Raw genomic sequence first — 20,209 nt, forward strand, 5'->3', positions numbered from 1 at the left:
CTTCATCACCTAGTCCAGCAGGAAGAAGATAGCCTAGGTGACGGACAAGAAACAAAACTGACACAGAAGTACAGGCAGAAAATTAACATCTGAGCAGTTTTCTACAGGACCAACTTAGACACAGGACAGCCTATTAGCTGCAGCCCGGCATTAGGCTTGCCAGGCTGCCCTGCACACATAAGGTAGCACACACGAGCTAAAATAAAGCCAGGCCAAACCTGACTTGGCTCTGCATAGCGCCAGATTGAGCGTTTCTCCAACTGTTTCACACCTAATTTACGGAGCATATTATCCATCCACATATTCGCGAGATCTAACCTGAGAAGTGACTAGAATCAAACTCAGTTCACTGACTAATGCTTATGTGAAACACAGAAAGCAAACATAACACAGTGGAACATAACAGAAGAAAATGCATTATTTTTATTCTGACTCCATTGAGCAGCCTAGTACTTTTGAAGGATTAATGAAAAAGCTATCAAGAAATAATACAGAAAAAGAATGCTGATTCTCGGTGAACACACCAATGCATGAGAAACTGCAGAGACCTTTTTGGTAGTAGAGAGTGAAGCCAGGACATTCCAAGAACTACACGGACACATGAACTTGCACTCTTGACCCAGAATCCCAGTTTATTTGATTTTTATAGAACAGCATTTTGATACTTCCTCCCTGCATCACAGACTAATACTCCTCAATTAACAACACAACACTGTCATTATTCTCACAAAATCGGCAACACTTTTTTCACACCAAGATTTAATAAAGAATAGAGAACTCTGCCTAAACATCCAGGACAGAAAGCATTTACCTTAAAATTTACAATAATTCACTTAAGAGAACTGGTCAATAAGCATATGTAAACACATCAGGACTATTTCCACAAACTTTACTTGTTAAACAGGACACAATGTTTCATTTACAACTGTTATTTTTTAATCAGGAACTGAATACAAGTCCAGGAAGAGCAGGAATAAGTAAGTTTCTAAACAAACAACTTACACAGTTGCTTTTTAACAGGAACAGACAAAACATTCCTTAAAGTCTCATTTACAAACCAAAGCTGACCTCAGGCATCACATTCAGTATGTATGAGACAACCTACGTAGATACTGACCTTAATACTACTACAGGGGCAAATTTCGCACAAGGAAGACATGCTTTTGAACAAATGTTTTCCAATGTATTAGGCATACAGAAGCTTTTTTCTGCATCAAGAACCGCATGTCACATTCCTTAAACCGTTTCTTTTCTTGACCAAATACACTGTGGACAACCTACAGAGGATGCCCCTCAGTGTTCCTCTTTGAGGTTCTCATCTACAGTTTCCACTAACAATGAAAACTACGTGGATTATTCTTCCCCCTCAAAAATCACAGTCACATTTAGAGTTGGCCTTCCTAAGCTCACGTGCCAAAAAAATACCCTAAGTGATTAGAGACTTTCAACACTAACAGAAGCTCTGATAGAGATTTTTATTGGGTTTAAATCAAGTGCAGATCCACAGCCCACAGTAACACAAAAGCAGGGAAAGCAGAGGATGACAAGCAGCAGGAACGGCTATATGAGATGCGTGACAATCCAGGAACAAAACTAGCGAATAGTCTGACTTAAAACACAAATGGGAAGAAGAAAACACTAATTCCATACTTACCAGGCTTCCTAGAACTACCGATGCAGAGTCTGTATGCTCTCTCCACACACACGTACTCTTAGATCCCTTCATCCCATCTGGAGCTACAACAGGCAAAAGGAATAGAGCTGGCCCACCAAAACATACCATGTTTTCAACCTCACCCGAATGCTTCACATGTTCCACAGCAGATCCACTAAATCCTTAACCATACCTTGACTGTCAGGTTTCTCTAGATCTTTCAGTTCTGAAGAGTGGCCCCTGCCCATCTAATCCCTTCAATGGATCTTAACATTATTTTAAATGCCTGAAAGACAATGTCTCAGTCTCTTATTTGCATGCTATAAAATGTTCTTGAGGCTTTCCTTGGGAAAGTCTCGTTAGCTGAGGTAACAGGCTCTAACAGCATTCAACATTTAAAACAACTGTCAAAGAGGCCAAAGTCCCAGCCTGCACCCCAAGACCCAAACTGTAAACCATCTCCCCAAGCATAACGAAGTTAACCAAATGTTTAACACTGGACACATCTAATTCTTTGCACTCCATAGATTACAGAACAATTAAGAGGCTGGAAACAGAAAACTGGCTTAAAGTGAAGTTATACAACTGGATGGGCAGAATGCTTTTGTCCACAAGAAAGCATTTGCATATCTAACTTCAGATGTTTTAAATAGGTTTATATTGAATTAAAAATAGAATTTAAAATAGATTTTTATTGTACTAAAAAGCATGTTTTATATCCGAGTTACTGTATCACCGAATGTAAAGAATCCCTTGGGACCCACAGACTCCCCATACAGAATGTGCATGTTCTTGACGATTTATCTTTCTGCATCAAACTCTTCAAGCTGTAGACCACCACAATAAATTAAGTAAAATTCAGAATATAATGTTCTAATACTGTCTTTAAAGTTAAATACAATACTGGCAAATGCTTACCAGGTTACACGTGCTAAGCAGTGCACATGATAATCATAATGATGAATGTGTAATCTAATGCCCATTCACTTTGATTTATATGAGCCATCATACAAGTCTCACGTATCCATTTTAAGTCAATGGGAAGGATCCCATTTTTCCTGACCTGAATCAGTGTTCAGTCTAAACTGAACCACATTTTTCCACTCTTTTTTTTTTGCATTGCACAGAATCAGTCTTCGCACATAGTTAAAGATGCCTGGGGCTGCACAGTCTTTTGCAATCTGAACAACTGGCCCTATCATTCCTTGTGATAGTCTTGCTGAAAAAAATAATATCAACCAAACTTCCCCCTGCCCTTCCAGCTGCGGGAGAAACAGGTCAGCCTGTTCTTCACTTCAGAAGAAAAGGCCCTGCAATGATCAACCTTTCATATGAAATACAGATCATTAACACTGAGTACAGAATTACTTTGATTCTTGTTTTTTGTTTGGACAACTGGGATTCCATTGTACTTATTTCATGATGCTCTGTATTTTGTGTGTGTGTATACATACACACACAAAATAGCTTATTTCTGAAACTAATGTATAATGGAAGGCTTACTTACCGAGTCAGAAAGAAGCTACCCAATGATAAGTCATTCCCTTATCCTTAAAGTATCACACTCAAGAAACTGCAATAAACCAAACAAGCTTCGCTGCAGCCTGCCGTAAATGCAAAAAGCACACAGTACGGATGGGATGACCTAGGTGCAGAGTGCCAGCTGCCTAACTGGTAAGAGTTCTCTTTTACTGCAAACCACAGTTAAGCTGCCCCATCGAGAGAGAGTCTTCTCAGTACTGTTAATTCTCCTCCAAAACATCAAATCCAGACCAAAACCTCATATTAGAGCATCTAAGCTGATGCAGTTCCCATTCAATGCTCTAAACAGTGTTTACTGCAGGGTTCAGTCTCTACTGACCTAGGCAATAGCCTACCACATCACCCTTACTTCAAACATACCTTACATACAGAAGAGGACTGAGCAGTTAAGTCAGTCCTCATTACAGAAGAGCAATACTGACAGATAAAAGAACACTTTATTTGTGGGAAGGAGAAGAGGCATGGGTTGCAATCGTCTCGAGACAGACCAGCCAAGCCACGTTACACTACCTGGTGCTACACCATCAGGCACTGTAAAAGCAAGCCTGGCCCAGGTCTGTAAAACCCACAGCTTACAGAAGCCTCTGCAAATAAAATATTTTTTTAAAAAAACTAAAAAACCCAACATGCTTTAGAAGTGTACATAGTTTGTAAAAGTTACCAAGCGTAGTATTTATTTTTTTTACTTAAATTCCTGAATGATCTGAAGGTAATTCCCCCCCCCAATCAACATCCATTTAAGTAAAATTCATGGCAAAAAGCTCAGCATTTTGTTTTTACATTTTGAGACTGTGTTAAGAATAAAACCCCTTCCTTTGAATAGGACACAATACCTGCCAACTCCAAATAACGGAGAATATGACTAGTTCCTAGAGAAAGAGACCCAGGGGTAAGGGACACAAGCACCACAATGTAATTACAGAGTACCAACAAAAATTTGTCAAGCAAATAGAGGAAACTTCCAGAGTTTGGAAAGCACGTTAACATGGAAACAAGTGTCCTCTTATTTTGTTAGTGCGAGGATATCAGTGAACCAAAGCCTGACTTCCCTGGCTGAAGATAGTTAACTGATGACAGCAGAGGTTACAAAAAACTGTAATCAGGCTTCATAGAAGCGCATGTGGAAGAGTGGTTATTAGGTTATTAAAAGCTTGGAGGAGGAGGAGGGAAGTTGGGATTGAAGGCTCAGATTAGCAAACTGAAAAAAATAAAAATGTTGACCCCTGACCTTATATGCAATAGCTGGAGAAAGAGACACACAGCTACAGCCAGGAGGACACGAACAAAACCATGTTATCAGTAGGAAGCCATAGAGGATGGCTGCTGTTGCTCTAAATTTTACCTTAAAAGCCTTGTGACAGTAGGTTGTGAAGGTTTTTTTCTCTCCACATCTCTTGGATGACTGGGACTTAAGGACCCAGTTACTTTTCTGATCTCAGGGACTATCAGTTAAGGCCTGAAACACCCTAAAACATTTATGCCAGACAGGCTTTCCTTCCGTACTACAGAAGTACAATGGTAGGACCTCATCAGTCCCATCAGTTGGTCATCCTCCTTGGTAACACAGTACACTACTGTGCCAAAACAGCATCACCAACATTTGAGATGCATCTCCATCCAACAAAGTGATGGACCACATCCATCACTCCCCATAACCTGCTCAGCAGAATGATGTGCTTGGAAAAGCACGCTTCACTAGATTTCCCAATGAGACAGGGCCAGATACACACACTCAAATTGGAGACTTAAAAAACCACAGCAATTAAAGGTCCCATAACACTTTCATATACTACTCCTTGGCTGGAAATAAAGCACAGTAATGTAGAGAACATCAGATTTTTATTGACAACACAAAATAGCTTTGGGTACTAGAGACAGACCAAATGGAACTGCCACCATTTGCTTTCATGCAAACTCACACAGCGTGAGTTACATGCAAACACAACACTTAACAGAAAGACATCTGACCTCCCATTCATAAGTGTGTCCAGATCCTAATTACAATAAATTCATCTCGTTCCTGAGTCTCTGAAAAGATAGTTATGTTAAATAATGAGAATCCCAAAGCCAAACTCCCACCTTGAGAAATGCTTTAGCCTTACCGGTTTGCCCAGACCTTCTCCATTTTGGCAGGGAATAACTGCAGAAATAGCATCCAAATGATTATAATTTGTGACCCTTTAACATAAATGGTAATTTCGTAGACTAGATCTTTTATATTCCATCCCATGTACTTCCAAATAAGAGCTGCCCAAAAATACTCTGCAAGAAAAACTAGATGTTCCCAGTGACAACTCCAATCACGTCATTCTTTGCACATGAACATTAAAAGATGCAACAACAGCAAAAAACACTAGCTATTCTTGTAACTTCAACACTAAATCCTAAATATAGTAAGTTTTCAAATTGTCTTTCCTAAAATTCAAATAATATGTACATTGCTTTAACCAAAAGCCAGCAAAGTACAACTTGGATTGTGCTGCAGGCCATAAAGCGAATGTTCTTTATTTTAATCATGGATGGATGAAGATGAAAAGTGGTTTTTGAAAATTTACAACAGTTCTGACACTGCTGTGTGTTCCTCGTTACAAGTTATCCTGATCTATTTGTGAGACTTACTCCAGACCTTTTACTATCTTCAGAGAGATAGTTTACATTATTACTTTGTACGTTTATACCCAATCACAGGAAACTGCATAGAATAGGGCAGAAGCCCCAGCTGAATAAAAGCGATCTGGAGTAAAAGAGAAGGACCACAATGGCTGCTTCAGTCACGCTGGAACAAGTTAGAAAAGGAATGTCACAGTAATTTCTAGAGAGTATTTGGGAGGTTTGGTTTCTTACTAAACAGGTTGTGCATACTTGCCTGTGGCAGTCTTTGCAACTTCTATACATTTAGACATTGGTTTTAAAGTCAGAAAAATAGTCTTAACTATGAAGAGATTTCAATTTTCAAAAATCTTTTAACTTTGACTTTCTCAAAATATACTACCAGCTGTGAAGTCAGTCTTTACACACACAGCAATACAGAACAAAAGACCATATGCTGAGATGCAAATACAGGTCTACAACATGACTATAGATACATTATTTTATTGCAGCGTAAACACCAGCCTTCAGCAAATCTTTATGACACCTGACACTGCAACTACCTAAAGGAGTCATCACAACTGCAAACTCTGCCTACTCCTACAAGCAATAAATTTTCTATACAGTACCTGAAAGGGCAAGGAGAGCCTACAACTGATTCTGGAGCTTCCCAGATGATCCCAGGATGCTAAGGCAGAGGTGAAAATGCAGATAGTCTTTCACCACAGGCAACAAAGTCTTGCAGGAGAGGAAGCAGACGGAGCCCTGACCTTTCTGCAAGCTGCTGTAGTTCACACTTACAGGTAAGGCAACATCAGACATAAGTGACTGCTGCTGTTTTCAGAGACTTGACATTTTAAAGGCTAAAGCCCCTGTTGCTAGCAAAGCCCTTTGGTAAGATTTTCTTTCTTTTCTTCTTTGTTCAGATACTGTTTGCTGTGGGATAACAGAAGCAGCTTCAACTTAGGTGATTCTTCAAAGGACTCTAGGAAACACCTGGAGATCTCACAAGATGCTGGACGCTAATACCAGGGCATGAAACACCTACGCTGCAACAAAGATGATCTTAAACAAGATGTCCAAGTTTGGACATGCAATTAAGTATCCCAGAACTAGAAACACCTTCTAGGAATCCAGAGCTATTTAGCTTGAAATCACACAGGAATTACTGGCAAGTTCACATGCGAAATCCTTACAGAAAAGCATCCAGTTAAATGACAAAGACAGCATGGACCTTGCTGGCAACTCAGGACTGCCTAAATACTCCCTCATGCATTAACACTACATACAGTCTGAAACACCATCAATAAAACCTTTATATAACATCATCCCACTAATTATTCATATTTGTTTTGGGGGGGGTTGCATATATCCATATGTATAAAAATTTTACACCTGTATATGAAAACTCAGTAAAACAAAGCTAAGATGACACAGGCTGCAACACAGGATTTTTCCTTAAGTACAAGGAAGAATCAAACCAGTATTTTTGTAATTTGGTTTTCCCACTAAAGTGGTTTCTGTACACCTTTGTGAAATAAACTGAGTAATAGTTAACTCATCACAACAGTTTTCAAACCTTTATCATTATGCGCTGCTGATAAAGCTTTCATCCTATAACCACTAAAACTTTTCCTCTGAAAGCAAGACGTAAGCAGAGGCTTAGTCACTATTCACAGAATTACAGAAGTTTTCAGAGCACTTCACCAAAAATCCAAAAATAATATATTATTTCCTTAAAGCAAAATAATACATTGCATTTGTAAGATGCTTGCTCTCAGTACTGAGTAACACTTGTGATATACCTGAAGTGGTTTCTTAAGCAAGCCAAATCTCCCCAGCAACTCAAGGTTTAACTATGCTGAGCAAATCAGCTTCACATGTGTTAAAAAAATGGAAAGCAAGAAGGTAAAGTCTTAATGTATCAACAGCTTCTTCTGATTCATAAAGTGCATTAAAAGAATGAACGCTGAAAATCCTATCCATACATTAAGGCAATTCTTACACCCAAACAATTTGATAATGTAACATTGCGTATCAAGCCAGTTTTTTCATAAGTTATGATCTAAACAGAATACTAGTCAATTCACCAAAAGATATCAAAGATATCCCTTTATTACAAATGATCCAAGTATCTCCCTTGAGGCTACGGCTATCAGAAAGCATTTAGCTAGCTCCCAAGCCAATACTTCTCGTATCTGTTTTATTATGAAACTGTAACACATTTTCAATAACTTTTAGCTTTGCTATACAGAGCAACAAATAATTTCCCAGAACCCTTTGGAAAATCTAACATGTGAAATGATTCCCTAGTCAACTTGCGTATTATTAAGCTGAAAAAACATATATCAGATCATTTGATCATTGGAGGGAATGGAAAAGTATTGGGAGCTTCAGGACAAATGGACAAACTTCAGGTCATATAAAACACTACCGAGGCTGTATTTGAAGAAAAGTGTGAAAGTTCATGAAAGTGTCCCGGGTGAAAATACTTTGTGTTGCTAAGAAACATCATCCCTGATGATGGATGAATTAAATTGTCTCGCTTAGTAGAGCCAACTCCAGGCATCCCTCGTTTATTAGTAGAATGTTTCCTTGTACTGGTAATTTATTTCAACGGCTACTTACAAATAAAAAGCCCTACCTTTAAAATGAAACCGAGATTTTCAAGCTTGCATAGTTAATGCCAAAAACAGAACAGAGTTTGCATCTTGAATAGAATTTATTAGCTACCTTTTCAGAGTTTACATTTTTAAATACAGTATTTATACATCCAAACGATTAGGAACTTACTTTAGGGTAGTCTGCAATGAAATATACTGTTCAACTTCCAAAATTACTCCATGTACAATCCAGTTAAAAATAAAACTCTTCAAATATTTCAAAGTACTGAACAACACAAATATTCAGGTAATCGAATTTTAAACATCACAGAGAAAAGCATATTCATCTCTCATGCGCTGTTATGATGACACCAACATAAAACCTAAGCATGAAGGAAATAATGTAAACCACCTGCTTTCCTCATTTGGAAGTTGTATTCATGTTTCATCCAGTTCCTCTTTTAATATATTACTTAGGTTCTGCAGAAGAAACAGCCTGTATTCGTGAACTTACAGCAATATATCTTTCCATTTCTGAAGTATGCATTTTCTGTTGATGTGCCACAGAGCATACCTGGTTTGCCTGCTGTGCATTGCGTTAAGTGAAGTCCTTTCAAAAAAGCTTATAGCTGGAGCACAGGAAGGCTACCGGCTCGCCCCTTCCCACAGGCTGCACGACAGGTCAAAGGAGCTCTCCTGAAAGGGTAAAGAAAAGCATGTACATCTCACCTGGCACAGCCTTTGAGAGCAGGACGCAACAGCAGAGGCGAAACACAGCAAGCAGGGAGCTCCAACATAAGCAGGAGAGTCCTGAGATCAGAAAGTAGACATACAAGCTGCTCAGAAATGATGGAAAAGGGCAGGGTTTTCTTAATAATCTGGAGAGGAATATGCAAATTGTATGCCACGTAGAAACCAACGCGGGTGCTGCACTGAGAATAAACCAAGGGCAAAGACCCATTTTGCAAGAACACAGGTGCAAAAGGGGAGAACCATTGAAGAAAATTAATTTTCATGTGTCTGGTGCCAAGGCTTTGGGGGTTTTCTTCCTATTATTCTAGATTGAGTTCTAATGAAGGTTCCAAGTTAGAAGTTGCAAGCTGTAGCACTGAAGAGTCCAATTTAAGGAAAAAGGTAAAAAGCCTTCTATAAACGGTTCTTTGGATCCCATCACAGCTTCCAAGTTACAAATTATCATGCAGAGTTACGTTTTGAGGCCACATACTCAGCTAGAGACAACAATAGAGGCTCCTTTTCCCAGGTAACACCACCACGGAGAAGAGTTACCACTGGAGAGTCTGAGAAGAAGTATTTAATAACAACGCCAATTTGGCCACACTGTAGGAGATGTGCTTCCTGTGGGCCTAATAAGGAAGAGCTTTACAACATAAGCAGAAGCATTTCAAAACCTCAAAGGACATGTCTTATCTGCACGACTTCTGCTTCTGGAGGCCCAGAAATCCTGAAGACAGAAGGCAGATCAGACTGCAGCTTTTCTAGGCACAGATGTTGCAATCACATCTGCCTTAACCATAAGCCACGGTCCTAGCAGCATCCCCTAGTTGCTGCATTTTTGGAAATGCCAGTACAGAGGATAAAATAAAGTGTTTCTGATGACATCAGGTGTACTAAAACACTAACATGAAAGAAAAACACCTGCAGATTACGTTCCAAGAAAACGGAATGAAATAAAAGGTTTTGAAGTAGAGATACTGTCTTCCCCTCCTCCCTTGTCTACAAGAGTCACAAAATAATACTTACTTCAAATATTGAGATTGCTTTGATCGAAGATATTTTTTTTTTTAAGTGCTGATCTAGAAGCCATGAAGGATGACCATTTGTGTATGGAGGCACCCCAAGCTACTCAGACACAGAAGTGTGCACATGTGTATTTACCCAGTTAATTGTAGGTGATTTTTTTTTTTTTTTGTACACACCACTCCAAGGAACTGAGCCGACTCAGCTGTGCAGATCCACATGAATATTCTCCAGGTGTTTCATTTTCTTTTATCTCACTGAAGATTCCCTCCCTAAGCACTTATAGCTACAAGATGTCTGACTTAATTCATCCAGTTCCAGGCTCCCCAGTACAAAACGGACACGGGCATAACCAACCAAGGCCAGCAAATGGCCCCAAGGATGATGAAGTGGTCGGAATACAACACAGCCAATTCCACAACTCCATCTCCAAAGGTCAGGTCTGCAACACAGTACAGGTTGCAGGACTGACTACAATAATTTTCTCCCTCTTGGCCCTCACACCATAACAGAGAGCATTTTCAGGACAGGATTAGTGAATGTTTTAGTTTATTACTTAGATGGTGAACAACAATCGCAAAATTCTGTAGTTACCTGGGAAGGGCTGCAATCATTCTGGGAAGCAGAGTTAGAATTGAAAAAAGTAGGACTAATGCTCAACATCAGAACTGAAACTAGGGGTTTAACACTTAATTGAATGCAAAAAGTGAAAGATTAATTCACATCTGTATTAACAGGAGCACCATATGCAAAAGATGGCAAGATTTATCCTGCTCATCATCGATACTGACTAAGGTTGTGCATTATGTCCAGGTCTGGATACATAGATGTAACAAACTCAGAAAAACTCAGAAAAAAACCTAAGCAACCAGGGAAAGTTAGGGAAACAGGCTTGCAGGGTACAGGAAAAAAAAGATAACTAAAGAAAGGCACAGGCTTCAAGATAGGTTAACAGCAAGTTAAAAATGATCATGTCCCACTCATGCAGTATCCACAGCGGGGCGGGGAGGGGGGGGGATGACGGACCCAACAACAACAGATCAAACAAAAACAAAAAACAAGAAGCTTAACAGGTTAGGAAAAAAATTAGAATAGTATTAGAGGAAATATGCTACCTCTAGGGATAGTTAACAATGGATTAGGTTATGGAGGGGTTACACAAATCCTCACTGATTGTTTTTAAGACCTGTTATGATGAACATGTCAGAAAGTGTGTATACATATTTATCTGGCTCTACAATGAACACTACACGCTCACACATACAGTACAGGGCCTTCACATAGAGTGGATGACCTCCAGAGATCTGCGTTTTCTTTTCTAAACCTAAAGGCTGTACAAGTTTAGGCTCCTGCCAGGCAAATCAGCAGGTGACTTGACTGCTCCTTAGAGCTCCAAGCAGGCTTTTGATATCTCTTTTTTCTAAATAGCCAAGGCAGTCTGTGATTGACAATTTCTATCACATCAAGCACGCTACCTTAAATATGAAGTACTCTGAATGATCCACCAGGGAAATAAAGTCAAAGTACAGAGAAGGCAACGGCAACTGATCCCAGGAATCCAGTCCCGAGAAGGAAATCAAAACTGCCAAATTAGGCAAGGATGCAAATCCCATTAGTACCTAGAAACACAGGTAGCTATTTTTTGTTTCCAGCACCTACAATAAATAAGCCTTAATAAAAAGTAGTATTTAATAAAGTACTTAGAGAAATAAGGAGGGAAGGTTTGGCGTTTCTAAGCTTATTTTCACAGCAGTATGAAAGGAAATGAGGTAGAGTCAGAGCTAATTCTCCTTATATAATTTCACATGGAATGATTAGTTCTGCCCCAACAGTAACAGCTTTCCAGAGGGTCCTACTTGTCACCAAGATTGCATACAGATGCTCCAAGTGTAGCTTCCCTATTCTGCACTGACAACCAACTTAAAAGCTCAATATAATATTCATTTTACTATAGAATGAAATTCACAGCATGAATAGTAAAATAATGTCACAGCTACCATGAAACTGCAGTTATGTGTTGGGGGTTGTGACTTTTAGAAGTTTAATCATGAAATAGATTCATAAAGAGGAGCATGCAAAGTAGCTTTCTGCTTTAGCAGTGTCCTGTGGCCATTACGGCTGTCCATGAGCAGCATAAGCTGTGGTCTAACAACGAGAGGGCAAAGGCATGGAGGAGCATTCATGTCACATGCCCCTGCTGATTACTTTTTTTTTTGAAGCAGGTTTTCAATCATTACTGTGCTGAATGCCCCCCTTTTAAGCCTGATTAGGAAAGACATTCCACATGCATGGGGCTGCTGAAGGTGGTGGAATTCCATAAGTCACCTGGGTCGCTTCTGGGTGAAATACCAATTACTGGCAATTCATCTCAACAAGGTCAACACACCAAAAAAAACCAAAAAAACAAAAAAACCACACGTAAAAGACATCACTCAGCCCAACAGTGAACATATCACACAGATAATCCTAAAACTCTTTGCAAAAACTTGTAATAGGTATTAGTACTTTTATAAAGCACCATAGTGTTTTCTCTTTAATCCTTGAATAGACACTAGTAGAAAAGCCCTACTAAATTCCAAAATTACCACTGCAAGTTCCTGGTCAGCTACTACTATTCTTTTAAAAAAAAAATACTGCTTTTTAAAGGATATATATAAAACTACATTTTTTTAGGGAGAGATGGTTAAATTTTTAAAAAGTAGGCTATTAACTAAAAACCTAAATGACTGCCTAGAACAGCATGCTGAATAATATTATAAGAACTTTAAATGTGTATATGTTGCACTTATTAGCACTACCATTTGTTTTACAAAAGACCTACAGATTAAATACAAAGCATGCTATTAGTTTTAGGCACAAGAACGCCCAATTTTTTATGCCTCACCAGAAATAATGACTAATTAGGACAGCACCACCCTACAGTCATTTCCATAAATCCTGCCTCTACATTTAAATCCCAACAAAAAAGAAAACTGACTTCATGATAACAAAAGCGTATTTCTTGTCAAAGTTTTCTTAAAGCAAGATCAGGACAAGCAATTATTTTCTAAAGCCAACAAGATTATTGTTTATTTGGAGAACTCAAATTTATCTCAAACCACATGCAACATACTCAGAAATTTACTGTATTAATCTGCAATCTAGTAGACATGCAAGGTGAATGGTAAAACTTTCAACTGGGAAACCACAAAATACTGCTGTACTACTTATTCTGCAAAGTCATCTCACAGCATATTGTGTAAACTTTGAAAGGAACTTGAATATAAAAAAATGCAATATGTTCAACTACTAGTTTAATTTTTGTTTTCTGGAATGTCTGTATGTAGATTAAATATCAAAGCAAGAAAGATATACAGGAAATATGATGCTGAGCATCAGATGAAATGAGGATCTGTACTTAAAAAACAAAATCTTAATTGAAATGATGGAAATTATGGTGCTTCTGCGAAAGCAGTTGTTTAATTATATGCACCAGGGAAGATACTTAGAAGAAACACCTTATTTTTACACTCAACATAGACTTTATTCCTATTTTATTTACAGAGGTGTCACCTAGTAAATAAACCACTAAGAAAATACAATCAAGATCTACACAGTCAAATTCTCCACAATAATATCACGAATGCACAACTCTGAGGCTTTCTTCCCCCCACGCCAAACCAATCTGATTGGAAAGAACAGGAAGAGGGCAATATTTTTCTAAGAGCTGGTCCTAGAAATGGAGCTATCTTCACTATTCTTTCTCCCAAATATCCTGCCACTATAGTCACACACCATCATTGCTGTAGCTAATGACTCCATTCTGAGTTTTCAGCATTCCCAAACATTTACCCTTGCATGTACGCACAAAGCTTTGCGATATTCTGGCAGTTCTTCTATATAATGGCTTTACAACTGTTCTGTTTCCATTAGATACTTTTTATTAGGCTTCAGGAAGACGAACCAAAAACCTCAGTTCTCTGAAGTGGGGAGAAGCTTGTCTTTGTCTTTTCAGATTGAGAAATAGGCTGAATGGCAACAGCAAGGTCTTCATCCGTCATTCCAACACACCTGACCACTGAATTCTGCCAGGGTAAGTAATGCCCATCATGGAACATCAATTCATTAAGTCTTCCACCCCAGAGAAGGAATAAAACACTGCAATATATTACATCTGAATCCAACTGAACTTAAGGGACATGGGTTGTTCCCCAGCTCTCGACGACAGCTTCTAATAATAACAACTATGAAAGAAATCTTACATTTTATTTTTGTTTGATGGTGTTTTATTTATCAAGACCACCATCATCACAAGTTTTCTGTTGCCAGTAACCTTTCTAAGGACCACTGTTGTACATCTAAGAAGAAAACTTTCCCACAGTATTTATGGCAATATCATACTTGTACCACTGAGCATCATTAACAGACAACCTGTTGTACAGACACAGCATCTGACTGCCCAAAACCACTCTTGGAACAAAACTGGAAAATGGCAGTGAAGCCACACTGGTCACACTGTTGTAGAGACACAATATGGAAAGATGTTTTCAGATGCAACACTGATTAAGTTCTTTTTTTTTTTTTTGTCAACCTAACAATATGTTCAACAATTTTCTTGTAACAATTCAGCGAAACTACAATTCAGCAAAATTAAGGTAGGAAGACATTTAATCCAGTTGCACCTGAAGTGCCAACAAGAAAACTTCCGCTAATCACATATATATTAGATTTCACACATATGTTTGATTATATGTAAACCTATACACACAAAAACATCTAAATCAAAGTTGCATATATAGCACTAACTTACTTTGGGATTTATGTGGCTCAACTGTTTGTGTTCTTTCTGTGTCTTAACCCTAACAAATAATTATTCGGGGAGATGGGGGGAACCAAACCACACTTAGTGCCTTGCCTTGCCTGTTTTCCTCCAAGTTCTGCATTTCATTGAATCATGGAATGGTTTGGGTTGGAAGGGACCTTAATGATCATCTAGTTCCAACCCCCCTGCCACTTCATCATTAATTTTACATAATTCATTGTTAATTTTAGACATTCCTCCAGTTCTCATTTGGACATCAAAGAGCTTCTCATACCCAAAATATCAGCAATCTGAAGTATTAGCTCCTCTACTTATTGTCATATATAACTTGAAAAGATCTTTGATTTCTTGCCTACAGGAAATACTGCAGATCAAAAATAAAGCATATATATATATATATGCTCCCATATATACAGATATATGGTGTCCAGGATTTAGGATAATAGACTGTTTGGAGACATGGTTTTCAGATTTAGATTTCATACTCTGTCTGGTGCTTCACACATTTATTTTTACTTTCACATCTGACATGCAGCAATATGGCTAGCTAAGGTGTACATTCAAGACATACTTTGATATGTATCTATTTGGAAATGAAATTCACACTGGGGTATGTGTCCTTACAGTACCAAGGCACTGCTTCACCACTGCTAACTGCACCACTTACTGATGGCTGGGGGCAGAGGAAGGCAGGCTCTCTAGAGCCCCTTGTTAACAATTCTGCCACCAAAGATTAAGATGATTCTACTGCTTTACAAACTTGGTAGAGAACATCTCTCACATATGAATGGGGAAAAAAAATAATCCATGGTAGCCAAAGTATTTCTCAAATGTCTGCTGCATGGGTTCCTAACAGCCTTGCATATATATTTTTAGAGTTTGTTCTCCACTTTTGTATTTTTTTTAAATTAGCAGTATTAGCAAGTTATACAACTAGTCCCAGACAATGAGATACTCACTCTGTTCAAGATAGCAAATCATTCACCTTAGTTTTGTTACTACTGACACTATACAACAGCTTATGTCTCAAGCAGTAGCACACAGAAGCCCTCAAATAGAGCAGTCAGCATTAAGGTCCCATTTTTAGTGATATTGATATAAATAAGTAATAAAAAAATACAACCTTAAAATATATTTTCAGCATGTTTCCTTATAACAGAGTACAATTCTCTTCACACAGCAACATATAGGTTATATCTGTTTCTTCTGAGCACATAGTTTAGGATGCAATTTATATAGAAACAGCAGTTCTTTAACTCAGTTATTTAACCAGGAAAGATCTCAAGTCTCTGGACAAAACTTCCTCTTTGCAGCTGAAACAACTAATACAAGATAATATTCCACACTCGGTATTTGCTCAGCAGCAGTGCAGAAGGAATGCCTTATGTCAACGGCCCTCCTAATCTGAGCTATATAGGACTGCATCGTATAAACATATTCTGATCTTGTGAAGCCAAACAATGCAGCATGTATATTTTATTTCTTTTTTCTAAGCTAGATTCCAGCTGGCCACACAAAGAGTAAGGAATTTAGGTACAACAAATGCTTCTGAAACTACTGGCCTTCTCTACATGAGGAAGCACTTGGTGCGATCCTAGCTTACCACAGCCATTCAGTTTTTGCCCAAGCAGTTTGTTCCAGGAGCCCTGAATGAAAGTACATACACTGATAAAGTGCTGTTTTGATGATAAAAATGTCTATCTAGACACTTTCACCAGTGCAGGTTATTGGTCAGAGACCATAAACCTTCACTGCTCTGATCAAAACAGAAAATAACAGAAGTCCAAGCTGTAAATTCGGTTAGAGGCCTGAAACGCTCAAGGCACGTGGCTCTTCTTTGAGCTATGGGCAATGTCAAACACTAGTTGTAGGGTGTAGAAGGCATTTATAAAAAGCCAACCAGGAACTTTTTGTTTTCATATTCTCAAATTTTATTGAGCAGAAATGTTTGAGGATAGTTTATTACTTTTACCGGCCACTCTAAAATGGGCCTCCAGCCAAACAGGTCTTTAAAATATGTCTGTATTTTAGTTTTAAAACAACATTAAGGAAGTTGTATAACTTTTACATTAGAATCTAAGTGACTTAGCAGCACAAGTGACACATTTCAGCTGTAACACAGGCACTTTGGAAGCTACGGGCACGACTTCTGCAACAGTGCCAGTTGCACATGGTACTGATCCTAACGCAGGAGAGAGATGCACAAGGATTATTTAACAGGTGTTTGTAACTCATGGCAAATCCCTAAACAATGAAATTCAGATGTATGCTGGTATCATATTAGTGACTCGTGTGCCAAACACCTTCATACAGGCTAAACTGTGGGACAAGACCCATCCACTATGTGCTGTACTTGCCTTCACAGGGCTTTACTGCAATATTCCAAGAGCAACAAATGGCAGTAGTTGTAACTATGTTACTGCACAAGAATTCAAACTGTGCATTTATTGTGGGAAAAAGGAATTTTGTCCACTATTTGAAAAGCACCAGCACCTTGAGCTGGACAGTGGTTTTGCTTCCCAGGTTCTACCATCACTGTCAATTGGCCAACTAATAGTTAAATTGGGAAATTGTTCAGAAAGTTTGGGAAGACAAAGGTATTGCAATACTGAGAATGATCCCCATCTTTTTACATGTGGTGGGCATACAGATCCAAAAAAAACAGCACTGTATTAAAAAATCCTGCCCTTAATTGATTTATGTGATCTGCATTCATAGCATTTAAACTTATGACAGAAAGTATTCTTCCAATATATTTTACTATGGCTGGACCTCCAAGGAGGAAAAGGGAAAAAAAAAAAAAAGATATGAAGCAAGAATACACTCTACATTAGGTCTTGAAAGTGCCAATTAAAATTCAATATTGTACTTTGTATAGAAGTTCCTTACATGAAAACCCTGTCATGGTTAAGATTTAAGGTTAACCAGGTTAATAGAGTCCAATAAAATAGCTCTATTTAATTATGCCACACCACTGTTATAAGGCACACTAAAATCCGCTACTCATCTTTACTTGACTATTGCGCTAAACTCCAAAACACCGTAACATGCACGCACTTCTCATCAACCAGAAAATCCTACCATGAAGTAAGGTTCAACCTCTTTCCCCTGCTTCTTAAAAAAAGTGCATGCATTTGCACCTCAAATGGTTTCTTCCCTCCAGTCTGCTACTCCAGTCATCACAGCCATGTGTTAAAAGATTCGTGCAGACCTGCCAAGGCTTGTTCATCTGAGACACTTTCCTGAAGTTGGGATTTGCTTGCAAAGTGTATTTAAGCAGGTCCTCCACTACTATGCGTTCAGTCAAAAGGTGTTTAGCTTAAAATAATACAAACAAAATCCTAAACTCCACACATTTTTGTGAAATTAAAGTTATGTTTTTGTTCTCCTGTTTTGTAAAGCATGACACTACATCACTACAAAGGTTACGATCCTTCCCGACAGTGTTACCAGCATAACTATTTACACACATCCACCTTCAATTGTGCTGTAGTGACACTTGGACTGAAACTGGGTTCAGATTTTGCATCTCCCTACATAACTGCTTACAAAAAGCGGCCCCTGCCCCACGCAACTTGTATTTAAAAAAAAAAAAAGTGTTTTTAGAAAATAACCCCCCCAGCCGCATTTTCAAGGCTCTGGGCGCTGTGGCAGGCCCGGGGGCTGACCGAGGCCTGGCAGCAGGGCCTGTCCCGGCGGCTCCCCCGCAGCCCTGCCCGCGCCGGGCCCAGGGCAGCCAGGCCGCTCTCCGCACCGGGCCCCGCGTCCTCCGACGCTGCCCGCAGGAAGGGGCCGGAGACTACCGGCCGGCCCAGGCAGCGGCTCCACGGGGCCGAGGGGCGGGCAGCCATGTTAGGACCGCGGGGGGAGGCGGCACCCCGTGCCGGCAGCGGCTGCTCCCCACCGCCGCCGCTCCCCGGGGAGCGGCTCCTTCCCTCGGAGCCGGGCCGGGCCGCTGCCCTCCCCCGCCGCCGGCGGCCCCAAGGCCGCGGAGGCCAGGCCGCTCGCCCTGCTCCGGAGGCCGCCGCCAGGGCCGCGGGGCCATCTTAGGGCGAGCCGGGGCGCCGGCTGTCCCCGACAGCGCCTCCCGCGCCGCAGGTGCCGGGGAGCCACGTCAGGCGGAGCGCGCAGCCCCGCGTCCGGCGGCGGCGAGCCGGCTCCCCTCGCCTCCCCCCGCGCCCGACGGAGCGGGGCTCGGCGGCCCGGCCCCCCCCACCCCCCCCTCCTCCTCTCGCGTAGCGCCGGCCACCGCCGGCCCTCGCCCCCGGCCTCCTCGCCCGGCCCCGGGCAGAGCGCCCGCCCCGCCGCTCCGCGCTGACCCCTTCCCTCCCTCCTGCCTGGCTCGGGCGGCCCCGCTTCTTACCCCACCCAGAGGGAGCTCACCTCCTCCTCACTCCCGCCTGGAGACCGTCGGCACCGACGCGCCGGCGTCCCGGCCCCTCCCTCCCCTCGGCGCGCAGCAGAGCCAGCCTCCCCCTGCCGCCAGCCGGGCCCCCTCCTTCCTCCGCCCGCGGCCCGGGGCCCGGGGCCGGGCCCGCTCGCCCCCGAGCCCGGCGCCAGCCTGCCCCGGCAGACCTGCGGGGCGAGGGGCCCGGCCCGCCCGGGCAGCCCCTGCTCTGGGGGCAGCTCCCAGCGTCGGCCGGGCCGCTCAGGCCTCCCGGCCCGGCGGCCGGACCGGGGCGTTAAAAACAAATAATGAAAAAAAAAAGCAGGAAAACCGAGCGCTGGAAGGGGAAACGAACCGTTTGCTGTGGCTACCGCAGAACAGGCCAGCCCAAAGAGCCTGGGGAGTGGGGATGGGTGGGCGGAATAAGTAACATGGAATCCTACACCAGGTGCACTAAGGAAAAAAAAAACCACAAAGGTGTTTTTCCTCAGAGAAGCTGGAGAGAAAGTCAGAGCGCTTCTCAGTTGTGTTTCCCTGCTACACCGGCCCCTGGCAGGCGGCGCAGCCGCTGTGGAAGGCCGGGCAGTGCGGGTGTCAGCCCGCTCTGTGAACCCTCCTCGGCCCCGGCAAGTAACAAACTTCTCCAGCAAAACTTCTCAGAGGAGGCATGTTTGTAACGCTGACTCAATTTAGCATGGTGTTATCTTTGGTGTGTAAACTGTTGGCTTTTCTTTTTTTTTTTTTTAATGGGAAGTCAAAATGAGTAATATCTAATGGAGTGATAAAGCAAAATTTCCAAAGACTACAGCTGTGACAAGCACAAAGACCAGTAACTTGAGGAATTATGTATTTTTTCCTACTCTGGCTAATCAGTG

At 41.1% G+C, this 20,209-nt stretch overlaps 1 protein-coding gene across 12 annotated transcripts in view; it reads right to left on the reverse strand.

The window, feature by feature from the left end:
• Positions 1-19,627, reverse strand: part of GTDC1 (glycosyltransferase like domain containing 1) — a 186,004-nt gene extending 166,377 nt beyond the window's left edge. For 3 of the 12 annotated variants that reach the window (XR_008823701.1, XM_056350355.1, XM_056350354.1), the window contains exon 1: positions 19,331-19,627. The gene's annotated coding sequence lies outside the window, so the exon portion shown is untranslated. Of the gene's footprint in view, positions 1-8,902; positions 8,928-8,962; positions 9,085-9,117; positions 9,199-19,310 lie in introns of those variants that run through there. The other 9 variants (XR_008823702.1, XM_056350353.1, XM_056350343.1 and 6 more) reach the window with 7 other exon arrangements.
• Between the last annotated feature and the right edge of the window lie 582 nt (positions 19,628-20,209).

The sequence above is a fragment of the Falco biarmicus genome, chromosome 8, assembly GCF_023638135.1.
Source record: "Falco biarmicus isolate bFalBia1 chromosome 8, bFalBia1.pri, whole genome shotgun sequence".
Taxonomy (NCBI): domain Eukaryota; kingdom Metazoa; phylum Chordata; class Aves; order Falconiformes; family Falconidae; genus Falco; species Falco biarmicus.